Source organism: Homalodisca vitripennis, chromosome 3, assembly GCF_021130785.1.
Source record: "Homalodisca vitripennis isolate AUS2020 chromosome 3, UT_GWSS_2.1, whole genome shotgun sequence".
Lineage (NCBI taxonomy): Eukaryota > Metazoa > Arthropoda > Insecta > Hemiptera > Cicadellidae > Homalodisca > Homalodisca vitripennis.
In genome coordinates, this window is record NC_060209.1 from 2,159,188 (window position 1) to 2,173,251 (window position 14,064).

A 14,064-nucleotide genomic window follows, 5' to 3' on the forward strand; every position below is an offset into this window, starting at 1 on the left:
ACAAATTCCACCAGGTTTGTAATTATTGAAGTTAGCTTTCAAACAATCATGTCAGTTCATTTCTCATGTTCGTAATAAGCTGTTACACTTTTATGGATAGTTTTAATGGGTTAGTAACTCTATTAAACTGAAACATACATCTTTATACACTAAAGAAAACGTCCATAGATTTAATTCGAGATAAAGTGAGCTTATCATGAACTTTTGTTATCAAAATATTCTTCACATCTCATTCTCATTATCAAATTTATTCAACTTCTCCTATCTATAATCTATGATATATATGAAGTATTTTGTATTATTTAGTTTTAAATAAGAGTCATGTAAATCCTTATTAGTATAATATTTGTCATATTTGTTCACATATTTTCATTCCTTTTACATTAGGATACATAACTGTTGCACGTTAATAAAAAATGTAAATGTACTGGGTTTTTTATTTATTAGAATATAATTTATTTATCCATATATAAAAAGTTTTAAATTTAACCTCAGGATTAAATAAATATGTTATTTATATTAACTGCTATCGTAAAAGCCATTAATTAATATTTCATTCATTTTATAATATCATATCTGGGAATATTTTTTTCAGTTAGTATCAAAGGTGCCCTTTTATCGAGATACAAAGTTCTAGTTTTCTCAGAAATGGAATATGGTATTTTAAAATCCGGTGGGATGTTACCATAATATGATAAAACAAATCTCATAAAACTCTGTCATTAGTGCGATTACAAAAAACAAATTTTTTTAAACTAAACAAAAATTGGCAGTTTTTAAACCCGTGAAAACAATTCCACTGTCCATTTAACTATTTCAGTAACGTCTTGCTGCAAAATAATCATGTAATATATATTAAGGTATGAAATCATGTTAAGGGAAAAATGTCTTATCAAACTGAAGAGAAGGTCTAGCAGTTGAGATTACTTATTGTTTCTTCACTTCATGTAAAAAAATATGGTTTCTAAGATGGTTTCCACAAAAAATAAGCTATACGGTAAAACCGAACTCCAAAAAATTAAATAAATATTGAATAATTTCTTACTACATCCTCCTACTCTAGCTTTTACAAATTAAATAAGTTACGATTCTTTGTGAGATTTTTTGCACTGAAATAATAAAACTAATAAAAAAGCGTTGTTTCCTACAAGGATAACCATAAGTTACGATGATAACGAGCACTCGTATTTGCCAAGAACATAAATAAATGAATATAATATTCAATAACTATAGAAAAAATAAGCTTAGTATTTGTATGGATACATTGAAAATAGAACTTATTATACTAAGTGTCGGAATGTTTTATTCTTAGAATAAACAAAATATATAGCAGGAACATTTTAATTCTGAGAGCTATCTTGGCACGATCATAATTACAAAAGGAAAATGGAAATTGGTTAAACATTTCTCAATCAGGTAATTAACAAATTCTCGTCACAGAATACATGAGCACTAGTTATAAAAACCAGACTGTAATTGGACAATTCGTTAACGACTTTATGATGAGTAAACAAGCGGTAATTGGCAGAATGTTTACATATCGATTTGATTTTAATTAATGTGCAGCTAAACAGGTACGTCGACAGTTAAAAAATGCGAAAGGATCTTTGTAATGATTCTGTGTTTGGCCAGTTTTTCGTTGCCTCAAACCACGCTCAATAGAATGAGCTGTTTTCGGAAGGGATCGGCAAGACTCGGGCGTGTTCGGCGGCCGCCCGGTCAAATCAGAGGCGTCAGTACCCCGGTGAAGGCTGAGTCACCCTGTCAACCCCCAGTGTTTATTGCTGCTAATGCATTATTAATTGGGATTTTATGACATCGGCCGTGAGTGATTGGCGGGAGAGCTGAGTGCAGTGAAGTGCCCCATTGGATATAGTTGTGTGACATGTCGTTTCTTGGATTAATCCGACTTGAGTGTGGAGGTGCAAGACGTGTCAGTGACACATTGGATTATTATTAATGCAAAGGTATGTAACAGTGTCCCTATTATATTGCTAATACATTTTAACTAGCTGTCAGCTGATACGGTGTTATTGTAATATATAATGAAAGATACATGATGATTGTGCATATATAATACATGTACACAATTGTGCCCATAAAACCGATTTTACGTGATTAGTGAATTGTCGTAAATATTTCAGCACTACATACTCTTAAATGGAAAAAAACGAACTGAGGCCGATCTCCTAGTTTAACATATAATTAGAATTTATTGGAACAACAACCAAATTATTGTAATTGTGAATTATGTTACTATTTATGAAATGGTCTTAATTAATTATACAACTAATGATATTATCATAATTTTTCGTGTCGTTAAATTAATAGTTTTAACAATTACTTTTTAAAGCTGAAATCTGTTGTAATGTATAGCTATATGTACTTTGAATAATACAGTGTATACGACGTTGTAGGTAGTAATTTCTTAATTTTTTATCTGAGAACATAACAAATTAATTGTATAATGTTTTCACTAAAATAGAACATTTAACCTCAGAGGGAAATAATCCCGTTGTAATAAACCTTTAAACAACGCATTTCTTAAGAAATACATTAAATAGAGCCATTATTCTAAGTGTACGCTCTAGTGAGTTTTGCCTTATGTGATTAGCCTTACTACGTAAGAATTAGTTGTGAAATCGCCTTTTTACGACCTGACTGTCTGTAGGGGACTTACATTCAGGAATTTTGTCTCTTATCTATTCCTTTACTACACAGTTATATGCAATAATTATGTGTGACAATGAATAATATATTGCATTTTAAATTTTTTTATTGTTTATTAAAACAAATTGATCAAGACCGAGTTATCCTATAGTTATTGTAAATATTACTGTTTTATTTCTTTGACGAATATCAACAACGTTTACTGTATTTATAAAGAAATTATAATCAAGATCGATCATTTGTGTGGTGATGTAACTAAAACGGTGCTTCACATAACTAGCAAATTAGGTAACATACTCTGCACATTATTTACTTGGCTACTGTTATAAAAACAAAACATCACTTTCAACTAAAATACGTAAAATTTTGCAATGTGGTGTCTTTAACAATAACATATTCACCATTAGCTTTGAAATCACCACTTTTGCATTGTTGAAATCGTGTTTTCAGGTATTTATATAATAAGTAATGGTAAAATTAAATATTTACAACAATCCTGTAAAAACTAAATTTGTAAACATTTTATCAAAAATAATAAAATATTTTTAAAGTTTAATAACAGCTTTAAAAGAGCTCTTTGTAATACCAAAAACCTGAAAATGTAGGTACTGTTATTGAATGAACAGAATGTGTACACTAAATGTCATAAATGTGTTTAACAGCAAATTACAAATTACGATAATTGTCCATTTGAGATAAATAATGTTATTATTTCTTGTCCTAAAGTATCGGTGAATTCATTCTTCTGATGTGGTAGTTTACTGTGAACTGCGAACCACTTATGCACTGTTGAGATTTTATTATTAAATATATCAAGATGGGACCTCAATTAATATAGCAACTGGCCTTAACATTATAATCTCAAGTTTATCAACAGCTATTGATCCAGCCAAATGTAAAATGGTACGAATATGAGCTGTTCGTTAACAAATATTAACCATTAGAACTCGGAGCGTGAAAAAAAGCGTCTGAAATGTGCCCGGTTTTATCACTTCATTCGATCTATTGATATCCGACTGCTGTGAGGTAGCAGTAGTTACCTATCTTATTTATTTGTACAATCTGTTTATATTCAAATTAGAAGTGTGAAATCAGAAAGAATCATTGTAAAATGTGTTTTGTATCTGCCAGTCCGCTTTTTATGAGTTAATAAAACTTGCCGATACCATTTACGTAGTAAAATGTTTGATGTTCAGATTGGAAGAATCGTTTTTTCATTCGTGTGTTCTAAATTAATAAGAATGACCAATGTCATTCAATTCATTATTTTGCCGACTTTCGAAACCAAAGTGATCACTTCGGTGATTTTCACATCGATGTATTTGAGTCAATAAGAATTAATAATATCAACTATTATTATGAGTGATTAGTTCAATTTCAAATCGGAAACGATCTCGCAACGCAGTAGGGGATAAAATAATGTCTTGTCACCAGCTTTAAATGTTAGATTTCGTTACTTTTTTTTACTGTAAGGAATAAAAGTGTACACAAAGTCACACGTTACAATCGTACAGGATTGTATTTAGTTTGCCATCAAATTTATTTATTCAGTGCTCTTATCGTTACCATCATGTTAACCAAAAGACCGATGTAACAATATTCGCTAACGCGAATCCATCAGTCAGTTCTAATGGAGTGACCTTCACCATCATGAAACTGAGCATTGCTTATATAGAATTGAAGCTTCATGCAGAACTTTGTCTATGGGTCAGTTTGCCTACGAGATATCTGCATATTGACCTGTAACCTTTACAACTCTGAATGATTTCCCGTTCATCCAATATTTTCCGTTTATAATAATAATTTAATCAAAACATTAGAATTCAAGGAAGGCAACAGGAAGGTTGAACATTTAAGATCGTATAACCATTGTTCATCTAATTTGTTAGTTAAATGTAACGATGCAACAACAGTTCCAGTTACAGTTAGTTTTATTAAAAAATAGCGTTGTAAAATGAAGCCAACAAAAATCTGTTTTTAAACTTTAGCTGTCTATTGATCCGGCCACCTAATTACTGACCAAGAGAAATGTGGTAATAGACCGTTGTATGCATAAGTAGTTTCTTGATGTGATCGACTGAGTTTAGCGGTGTATTGATCCGGCCACCTAATTACTGACCAAGAGAAATGTGGTAATAGACCGTTGTATGCATAAGTAGTGTCTTGATGTGATCGACTGAGTTTAGCGGTGTATTGATCCGGCCACCTAATTACTGACCAAGAGAAATGTGGTAATAGACCGTTGTATGCATAAGTAGTTTCTTGATGTGATCGACTGAGTTTAGCGGTGTATTGATCCGGCCACCTAATTACTGACCTAGAGAAACGTGGTAATAGACCGTTGTATGCATAAGTAGTGTCTTGATGTGATCAACTAAGTTTAGCGGTGTATTGATCCGGCCACCTAATTACTGACCAAAAGAAATGTGGTAATAGACCGTTGTATGCATAAGTAGTTTCTTGATGTGATCGACTGAGTTTAGTGGTGTATTGATCCGTCCACCTAATTACTGACCAAGAGTAACGTGGTAATAGACCGTTGTATGCATAAGTAGTTTTTTGATGTGATCGACTGAGTTTAGCGGTGTATTGATCCGTCCACCTAATTACTGACCAAGAGTAACGTGGTAATAGACCGTTGTATGCATAAGTAGTTTCTTGATGTGATCGACTGAGTTTAGCGGTGTATTGATCCGTCCACCTAATTACTGACCAAGAGTAACGTGGTAATAGACCGTTGTATGCATAAGTAGTTTCTTGATGTGATCGACTGAGTTTAGCGGTGTATTGATCCGTCCACCTAATTACTGACCAAGAGTAACGTGGTAATAGACCGTTGTATGCATAAGTAGTTTCTTGATGTGATCGACTGAGTTTAGCGGTGTATTGATCCGGCCACCTAATTACTGACCAAGAGTAACGTGGTAATAGACCGTTGTATGCATAAGTAGTTTCTTGATGTGATCGACTGAGTTTAGCGGTGTATTGATCCGTCCACCTAATTACTGACCAAGAGTAACGTGGTAATAGACCGTTGTATGCATAAGTAGTTTCTTGATGTGATCGACTGAGTTTAGCGGTGTATTGATCCGTCCACCTAATTACTGACCAAGAGTAACGTGGTAATAGACCGTTGTATGCATAAGTAGTTTCTTGATATGATCGACTGAATTATAATGTACAGTTTGAGGTTGCCTTTACAATCTTCTATCGTTTATCCATCCTTTTATTCAGTTACAAGAAAACTGTCATCCATATAGGCCTACTGAAAAAATGCTAGAAATATGTCGTACTAGTGTTTCATATTTTGTTTATTTATGGGAAATATTGGTATAGCTTTATCAAATTAGTTTTTAAGTTTAGCCTGCGATTTTCTTTATTACCAATATAAGTATAAAAAAATTAATTAAGTACATGCTCACCGCTCACCGTTAGATATCTGATGGAAAGGAGATGAAAATTTTTTGATTCAAGTTTATCATAATCCAATTAATTCAAAATTATATTTCTGATCACATTTCCTTTTAACTGTTCATTTGCATACTTCTACGAGCAGGAGAAACGTATAGCTTTAAAAGCCAAGAATCGTTGAACCTTAAGTGTCATCTAAAAGTAAATAAGAATATATGTTGTTTAATATTACTTAGTAATTTTAATTAAAGTTTCAGTTTTTTATTTGTGCTATGAAACACCCTAGAAAAGTTTTTGCCCAAATGCGAATGACCGACATCTTGAAACGTTTATTGGTTAAGACTGGATAACAAACTCAACCAACTATTTGTAAGTATTATCTCTATACCTCGTTTATAATAAAATACGGTAGTTACCGTATGCTCTATATTCTGTAGTGTTTTACATTATTTAAAACAGTTACAACTTATAAGTTATGTTTTTGGTCTATTTTGGGAATTATTTGAGTTAAATTTTTTCTCGAGTATTAACGGTCAGCAGTCGAAAATTGTATTGTCTAAGACTGACTAACAAGCTGGTGAACAATAGCGTTGCCATCGTATTCTCTAAAGTATATTTATTATTATGTAGAATTATATGTAAACTTTCACATTATCGAGGTTTGGGCTTCTCGAGGTCATAATCATAAAAAAAATGCAAAGGTTCTCCTGGAAATACCGTTATAATGGAATTTGTGACAGGTATATTTCTACTCAATCTACCTAATATATTGTCATGGAATTATATACTTTGTTGTAGCTGTAAATTTTAGTGTAATACAAAAAAATACTTTTTTTGTAATGAAGAAAAAACAGTGCTTGTGTTTGTGGATATTTAAGTAATGTAAGGAAGCAGCAAAGCATAGTTTATATTCACCAATAGTGCTCATAAGAGAGGTTGCTGGCTATGGCGGTATTTATAAAGGATACAGTGATGGTTATGAAACATTTAAAATTACCATAAAAATATGTTATTTTAATGAATTATTACGTTAATCGATACGCTTTATATATATATATATATATATATATATATATATATATATATATATATATATATACATATACATTAACTAAATTTGTATCAATGGCAATAGACGAATTTGATTTCAATAAATATTGAAATTCAAAAAGTACTTGCTCCGCCGGGACTTGAACCCGGATCTCTCACTTGCCGGGTGAGTGCACTACCACTACTCCACCAAATCCACTGGAGGGGGACGAATAGTATCTAGCAAGTATTGAATGCACCAATGAGCATGTGTTTTCCTCAATCCCTTTTTTAATCCCTGAAGGATTACAATTCTATTATTGGAACATGTGTGCTATGACTGGGACATACTGTATATCTGTTAGGTTGAAGGACTTTTTAAACCCCTCTACGTCATATAGTACACGTATATTATGCATCCACTTACAAACACACTAATCCGAATAAATTGATGTTTGCAAATTTGATTTGATGAGCTATATGATTAGTTAATATAGCATTAGTCAACAGTTATAACCACGGTGTTTAAATCAAGAGCTGTGTCTATTAGTATCTATTACCTGACGCATAATTATGAGTTTGCACCTGATACTGAATGTACTGCTACAGTAACAAACTAACTACAATTTATTTACGTGACCAAAACTGCTGGTATGGTGGAGTAATAGATAAGAGCTATATTACACAATTGGTGATTGTACTTTTGCAAATAGACCACTATTAATATATATATATATATATATATATATATATATATATATATATATATATATATATATATATATATACAGTATAAACCATGGTTTCTAAATCAAGACCTATTATTATCCATTAATCAATGCATAATTATGAGTTTGCACATGATATTGGATATACGGGATGAGTTAATGTTCCTAAATAAAGTAGAATATATTGACGTGATCAATACCGCTTCTATATTGGAGTGATAGGTAAGAGCTAGATTACATAGTTGGAGTTTGTTCTTCCGTAAAGAGATTACTATGAATATAAAATCACTATTATTAAGTATAGACAGTTTCTACCATGGTATCCTTATCAAGATAAATTAGTATCTATTAACCGATAAATAAAATTATGAGTTTGCACCTGATGCCGGATACGACTGAGTTTATCCTCCTAAACAACTACAATATATAGTACGCCAACAGCGCTGTTATTATGGAGCAATAGGAAAGAACTAGATATCATGGTTCGTGTTTCTTATTTTGTAAAATAGATCACCGTGAATTTAAATCCTATACATATGTATAGAGAGCATATGTATGCTTAAACATAATTGCTACAGAAGAAATATGTACAAAGTTATGCTGTTTTAATAGGAAAAAGGAATATCTCAATATAGGAAACGAGCATTTAAAACTCGTCTGAAAACTGCATTGCTCTCAGAAGCTTTTTACAGTACAGACGAGTTCATGGCACATGTTTGCGTGACCACATGATTGGCTGACTGACACTGGTGCTAGAGTGGGAAATTCGAATGAATTAGCAGTAGGATGGATGGAATACATTGTATGTAAAAAAGTAACCTAGATGTCATGTATGAATCCAAAATTTTAGCTTATTTTCTTCCTTGACAATTGTTATAACGTGTACAAGTTCTAAGAAAATAAAACTATTATTGTTATTATCTCTTGTATGAACCGTCCGTATTAGCGGATACGTTCAATGGTGCGCACTGTAATTAAACAACCGACAGAGGAAATTAGGTTCAGCTAATTTTTTGTGATAGTAGCAGAATATAAAAGTGGCAAAAATCTACAGATTATTATGTAAATTTTTATGATTATTATGAATAAATTTTAAATCACTTGGTACCGTACAGGTTAGCATATCCCATGACACTGTTAATTTAGTTTTTCTTCTAAGATATGTTTACTCACAAAATAAGAAGTTAAGATAGACGACTGTTGGAAAAGGCAATATTATTCTTAATCATGCAATGATGACGTTTTCAATACGGTAGAATATTATAATAAAATTCATTTTTCGCTAATTCAATAAAACGTACCTTAGATATGTTTTATGATTATTTTAAATACAAAACTGAAATATTTTGAAAAAATGGAAACTACCAGGACAGTTTTGAGCGAATCAGAATATTGGTTGTAAGGAAACACATCTATAATTAGTAGTTCTATTCTTGGAGGAAATATAGTGGTAATACTATATGATTATTATATAATATAGGAAATGATTCATGTGACAATGTGATCATTATTTTAGTAATTAACTAAGGCGGTGTTGAGAAACTTAAGAATCTCTGAGGCGCACCGTTGTATATTGTTCATCCCTACAGTAGAAAGGTCTGTTGTATTTCTACTTTAATTTATAAAAGTGAATAAAAAAACTGACTAAAAGTACAGTATCTTTTTTATTTCATTCGCAAAATTTTTTATTAATTAAATAGTACGTTGCTATAATCAAATGAAGCTGTGATTTTAAAAACAAATAACAGAATGTTTAGCTTATTCAATTGTCTAAAGTGCGGCCACCTAGAATGTATTAGCCTTCTATGGTTCTGCAAGTGTGGCTCCAATTAACTCATTTATCATAGCCATATTCATAGCCACAAGGAAGTTTAGTGATCTAACGCCAAGTAGGATTATTGGCCAAAGTGGACTGAGAACCCTCAAGTTACTGACTTCCAAACTGATAAAACTCTATCGCTTTTATGTGCATAGATATTACACCACGACTATAAAAATCTGCCGATACTTAACAAAGTACATGTGCATTATATTGAACAGAGTTTACAGGAAATTATCTTTTAGTAATTTGCGGCAGTTTAGAGAACCTCCAAAGTTTTTTAGAAACAATTTTATTACAGCAGATAATAAAGTGATTTCCAGGATTTCCAATATTATCTACTATGTAGTAAAGCTACGACCACCAGAAGAGTGACCATTACGGATCATTGATCGGATTATTTCTAGAATAGGACACCAAACTAATGTTTGAATGTAAAATGATAAGAAACGTACAATATTGTAGGTTTTCGTAAATAAAGAAAACGTACTCTCGGCTAAAGGTATAAGTTAAGAGAGATGGTTCGTAGTAAATTATTTAGGATTGATATTTTCTCAGCACGGATGAGCAGTTAATCTAACTAAAGTTTTACTTGGAAGTGTATGAGTTCTTCATACAACTGTAACGATACAGTCAGGGAGATATAATAAATCGGAACACGACACGTAAAGGTTTGAAAAGAAATGTAAATATAATGTCTGTCAATAGTTTCTCAAATTGATAATTTAAATAGGTTTCCTCCTAACCAGCGTCTAAAATTTCTTCAAACATGGACTGACGAAATGGCGTAACGTTGAACATAGCACACATCAGGTCCAAGAACCAGTTTATGTACGGTAAATGTTTACAGCGTGTTTTTTAAGGTGCAACAAGTAAGTAACATATAATATAATTTTCGTGCAATCTCTTCAATCAAGTTAACGTGTTAATAGTTTTCGAATTGTATGCATTATATTATTAATAATTTAATACCAAACACGACTTAATTTGTGTAGGCGTTTTAGAATATTGAGCTCTTGATGAAATAAGGTTAACTAATTTCTTGCTGTATACCTTTAATTAGACTTCGCTTAGCATGTATCGAAATGGCTGAGAATACATGTATAATGTATATTTTAGCAATGCAAAACAACTGGAATTGTAATATTTCGCTGATGCTGAGTTACCTGTTTTTAAATTTTACGATACGATAACGGATCTGTATTGCTAACATTGAAAAACATATGCTGCGGCATTTTATCGTTAGCGGCGCCGAGGAAGAAAAGTGGGTCAATAAGGCTCATACTCCCTTGGGAGTTGTCCGCCCCACGGCTCGGACCGCTGTGGGGAATCGCTTTAGACCGGTCTGGTGTAAGAACCTAACTTTCATTTCTCACTATAAAAATGTAATTATATTTTTATACATGTAATTTTATTTTATTTATTCTCTTTTATGAGTCCAAAATATAGTAAAATGGTTTTTACACCCTGCAACCAATCAGTAATTAATGAGTTATATCGTTAATTTTATTTCTTGGTAAAATAATATATTCCACGGATTTCGTATTCTCACACTTCTGTTTTTAATTACATTACTTGACATAAAAACCAGAGGGTTCTATCTGAATACTTCAAAAACGTTCAGGAGACTGTTTTAATGATGCTTCCTCTTTCTACCCCATTCAAATTAAATATATATAATTATACCTGGACGAAAAATGAATATGAACTCATATTTAGCATAATATACTATATTTGCTCAAAAATTACAAAACACTTAATATACATTTTGTTTAAAAAACAGCTACACATAGAACCTTATAGCTTTTTATAGAAAAATAAAATACGCATACAGATGTTTCTTTTTCTTTTTCTATAGTTATATTAAGAAAATCGCATTTTAGTGTGTGTTCGACATCACAGAAGGCATGCACTTGTTCATGCTTTTTAAGTCATTTTTAAGGCCTAATTTGTGTTTCCATTGGTTACGGAAACCCGAGGATGACATATTGTGGCGTAATTCATTCATTGTCACGATGTCTCAACTTAAAACAAAATAAATTATTGTATAAAATTTCAGCTGAGTTACTTTAGTCAATACGACAGTTTTTTTAATCCATGCTTTTGGCCAATTTTAGAAAATAAAAATGGCTATTCCAGTTTAAGGAATTGTTTAAAGATGTTTAAAAAATTAAGTTAAGTTAAAACTCAAAGTAGTTTTTGCAATTTTTTGTTAATTGGTTTAGTAGTTATTAGACCACGAAAAAATACTTTATACTTAGCCTAGGTCTACCTGTTTTTGTCGTAAACTGTCAATGTCAAAAGAAGAAATTAGTGACTCCCCTAGTTCCTCTTCTAAATCAAAAGATGTCCCAGCATTGATATAGGCATCCCTGTCATCATCAAAGAGCCTAAAACAAAGCGCTTTAATATATTTCCTGAAACATCTCCATTGCTTTATTATATTGTTTAAAGTTACATTTTTATCTTCTGAAATATCTTTAAAGGAGCAGATAACTTTGCATTGAAAAAATTAGTCTTTTTATATTTCAAAATGTCTCATCTAAAATATATTATTAATGATTATTGATCTTATAAGATAAAATGCATTATTGAAGTAGATAATACTGCATAAAGTTTGTTTTTTCAATACGTTATTGTAGGCCCAAAGTAGGTGACATTTATTTTATCGTTACAGAAAATATATATATAAAAAAAACAACTAACGATTAAGTATCTTATTCCTCTAAGAATATTATAGTTGTTTTAATCACTTTAAAGTTCAGAATACAGACGTTTAGGATTGATTTGAAATATGTATTGAAACAAAAGAACTAGTAGTAAACTTACCTGTTTCTTACTCTAACGTTTCTCTCAGTTGATTAGGAGGTAAATATTCAGATCCACTACTGTCTTCTGAATCATATTCAAATTCTGAATACTCAATATTTCACTTCATAGTGCACTAAATAACTGTAATGGCTCATTTATGAGTAAAAAGTGTGTAAAATAACCTAAAAATACCTTGCTGTATGAATATAACAAAAGTAACAACATCAGCTGCTGGCCAACTAAGAATCAGATAGAGCCATATGGTTCTCAGTGATGCGAGCTTTTTCCACATACAACTAAATTGCCCTACCTATACATTGGCAATACATGGTAATTTAATTGGCTATTAAATTGTAATTTTAATACATGGTTTGTATTAAAATTCACTGTTAAATAATGTGCAATAGCTTGAAATTCTCTAATAAAACAAAAAATTATAATAAACTTCAGATAGAACACTCTGGTTGTCATGTCAAGATTATTAATTTATCTTTATATTTGAATAATAGGGTATACTAAGATAGTAAAGTATTGACTATCACTATTTCTATAAATTTATTTGCAATTTATATTTAAAATACTTACTTATAGAACGAACAACGGTTTTTTTAAACAATTTATTGTACTAGGTATATGTTATAATAGGGTTCCTTCCATAGAAACCCAAAACACCCATACCTTTACGAACTTTGGTTTATTCACATAGTTAGAAACGACTATCGTAAGATATTTTTAACTGTTGTGTTGTAGAGATTTACTCCTTGTTGCATAATTACCCGAACAACGAATCTCTGCCAGTGCATCTCTGCTCAGTACTTGAAGTGCATCCACATGCATAATAATTCGTAAGGATCATGTGTGAAAGGATGAAGATAAGTAGATACATGAATGTAATACTAAGAGAGAAGTATATTAATATACAAATAATTTAACGAAAAATTAATTTAAGAATAAAATACGTATAACTGAACCAAAACTGAAAAAAAAATATTTTGCTGTTTTTTCTAGTGGAGTTACCGCTAAGAAATTAAAGGGCTATCCAGAATGTAACATACGTTTTTTGAATGGTGCGACAGTGGGCGGAGCTACATCCGCCATTTTGATGTCAAAACATTCTGGTGTTTAGTCGCTGTAGTCTCGCGTGGTTTGTATTTATTTTACTTCTCTCACTGTGATTAATTAAAATAACTGCCGCAGTTGAAAATCCCACCACTTGTTAGGTGCGTTCAGTGATAATGATTTTGTTAACAAAAAAGCTTAAATCAATGAAACTCAATCGCCAACTGAAGGTTATGGAAATGGTGTACTTTGAATGGGTGTTCACATTCCTTATCACTATAGCCTGCCCTCTTCTTTTTAGCCAAAATAGACTTTTTTAATTTTAACACAGTTCTTTGAAATCTATCCAAATTATCCGGCTTTGACACATCACAGTCCAATAAATCATTAATGTTCCATCTATTGGTCAGTTCCAAGTTAGGCCTATTTCCGAACATAATTTCGTATCGTGAATTTTAAGTAGCTTCCGAGGTCGCACAATTTATCGCTAATTGAAATTCAGTTAATTTGGTGTCCCACTTAGTTTGATCCGAATTA

The 14,064-nt window shown here is 31.5% G+C and overlaps 1 protein-coding gene across 2 annotated transcripts in view; it reads left to right on the forward strand.

Annotated features, from left to right (window-relative positions):
• Positions 1 to 1,740: 1,740 nt before the first annotated feature.
• The window catches only part of LOC124356532 (leucine-rich repeat-containing protein 24), a 341,675-nt gene continuing 329,351 nt past the window's right edge, over positions 1,741 to 14,064 (forward strand). For both annotated transcript variants that reach the window (XM_046807586.1, XM_046807587.1), the window contains exon 1: positions 1,741 to 1,967. The gene's annotated coding sequence lies outside the window, so the exon portion shown is untranslated. The remainder of the gene's footprint in view (positions 1,968 to 14,064) is intronic.